Source organism: Humulus lupulus, chromosome 3, assembly GCF_963169125.1.
Source record: "Humulus lupulus chromosome 3, drHumLupu1.1, whole genome shotgun sequence".
Taxonomy (NCBI): Eukaryota; Viridiplantae; Streptophyta; class Magnoliopsida; order Rosales; family Cannabaceae; genus Humulus; species Humulus lupulus.
This window is the reverse complement of record NC_084795.1, coordinates 158,433,546-158,436,333: the sequence shown is the minus strand read 5'-3', so window position 1 is coordinate 158,436,333 and position 2,788 is coordinate 158,433,546.

The following is a 2,788-nucleotide window of genomic DNA, read 5'->3' as shown; positions in this document are numbered from 1 at the left end:
TTAAGGAGGAACCAGGAGGTCTTTGACTGGTCGCACAAAGACATGGTCAGGATAGATCCTGCAGTTATCAGCCATGTCCTAAACATCGACAAGAGTTTTCCACCAGTGCAACAAAAAAGAAGGCTGCTTGACAAAGATAGATCAAGGGCCTTAAAAGAGGAAGTCGAGAAGATGAAGGAGAATGGGTTCATCAGGGTGGCGTTTTATCCATCGTGGGTCTCTAATCCCGTACTAGTTCCCAAGCCGAATGGCAAGTGGCGTACGTGCGTGGATTTTACAGACCTAAATAAAGCCTGCCCCAAAGATTGTTTCCCACTCCCAAGGATCGACCAGCTGGTCGATGCCACTGCAGGACATGAGATCCTCTCATTCATGGATGCGTACTCCGAGTATAATCAAATTAGTATGCATCCCCCTGATGAGGATCACACTAGCTTTTGGACTGATACAGGGCTCTACTGTTACAAAGTGATGCCCTTCGGTTTGAAAAATGCTGGTGCGACTTACTAGCGACTCGTCAACCACATGTTTAAGGAGCTGATTGGCATAAACATGGAGGTCTACGTCGATGACATGTTGGTCAAGTCGAAGAAAGCATAAGGGCATGTAAGGGATTTGTAGGAGTGCTTCAACGTCTTGAACAAATATCAGATGAAGCCAAATCCCCTTAAATGCTCTTTCAGAGTAGGATCAGGGAAGTTCTTGGGATTCATAGTTAACTCGAGAGGAATTGAAGCCAATCCCGAGAAAATTAAAGCCCTGATCGACTTGAAATTGCCAGCAAAGATTAAGGATGTTCAAAGCTTAACCGGAAGAATTCCCGCTCTTAGTAGATTCATTTCAAAGTCAACAGATAAGTGCGTCCCATTCTTTAATCTACTTCGGGGCAATAAAAAGTTTGAATGGATGGAGGAGTACGAACATGCTTTTCAAGCACTAAAAACACATATGGCGCAACCACCCCTCCTGTCAAAGCCGATCGATAAAAAAACTTTGTTCATCTACCTGGCGATCACGGAATACGCTGCTACTGTTGTTTTAGTAAGGGAAGAAGAAGACGTACAGAAGGCTGTTTACTATATAAGCAAAAGGCTGATTGGCGCAGAACAGCGGCACCCGCCCATCGAGAAGCTAGCCTATTGCCTAGTTTTGGCCGCCAGGAAGCTGCGGCCTTACTTTCAAGCTCATCCAATTACGGTCTTGGTCGACCACCCTCTTTGACAAGTCCTGCCAAAACCAGAGGCTGCAGGTAGATTGTTAAAATGGGCAGTCGAACTTGGGCAGTTCGACATATCTTACTTGCCGCGAGCAGCGATAAAAGGACAAGCCCTTGTTGACTTCATTGCATAATTCACTGAACTTACGAATGGCGAGCAGATTGAAGAGCCTAATGAGCCTGAATGTCAAAACCAAGCTCCCACGTGGAAGTTATTTACAAATGGTTCTTCTAATGAGTGCCACACTGGGGCAGGAGTGATATTGATAACATTGAAGGGGCATCGATTTCATTGTGCAATCAGGTTTGACTTCACTGCTTCTAAAAATGAGGCCGAGTATGAAGCACTACTCGCTGGATTGAGGTTAGCCACGGACATGAATATAAAAGTGCTTGCCATCTACAGTGATTCTCAGCTGGTGGTGAATCAAGTCATGGGAGAATACTAGGCGCGAGGTTTAAAGATGGTCGCCTATTTGAACAAAACAAAAGATCTATTGGCTCAGTTCGGCAAATATAGTCTCCAGCAAGTACCTCGCGAGCAGAATTCCAATGCGGACACTTTGGCCAAATTCGCAAGTGCGAAGGATGCTGATACTCTGAATATAGTGTCGGTTGAGCGGCTAACAATGCCAAGCATCCAAGCAGAGGAGACTGCTATGGTGATCCAGATGACAGATGCATGGATGACACCAATATAGAGTATCTAATGCAAGGCATATTACCAGCGGACAGAAACAAAGACATGACCCTTCAGCGACGAGCTGCTAGGTACATCCTGGTCAATGGAATCTTGTACTGCAGGGGATATTCAATGCCACTCCTTAGGTGTATTTCGAAAGAGAAGGCCAAAGAGTTGATGAAAGAGGTACACGAAGGCTTTTGTGGAAACCACGCTGGAGGGCAAAGCTTGCCAAAAAAGATACTGAGGCAAGGATACTTTTGGCCCACAATGAATGAAGATTCGATAGAGTTTGTACGCAGGTGCGAAAAGTGTCAGAGGTTCTCCAAAATCCCACGAGCAGCCCCTAATGAGCTTAAACAGATGCAAAGTCTGTGGCTGTTTGCCGTTTGGGGCATAGATTTGATCGGATCTTTGCCCACGGGGAAGGGCGGCATCAAGTATGCTGTGGTTGCCATCGACTATTTCACTAAATGGGCCGAAGCTGAGCCACTCACAACCATAACGAACAAAAAGGTCCTGGATTTTGTGATCAAGAACATCATTTGTCGCTATGGATGGCCAAGGAAGATCGTCTCAGATAACGACACCCAGTTCGATAATGATTTATTCACGGATTTTTGCGAACGACATGGCATTATCAAGAGCTTTTCTTCAGTCGCTCATCCCTAAGCAAATGGACAAGTTGAAGCAGTCAACAAAACGCTGAAGGATACACAAAAAAAGACTAGAAGAAGCTAAGGCGGCGTGGCCAGAACAATTGCCTGAAGTACTTTGGTCGTACAAAACTTCCCACCGAACATCAACGGGTCATACTCCATTCTCTTTGGCTTATGGATATGAAGTTATATTGCCTGTTGAGTTAGATCCGCCTTCGCATCGCAGAATAA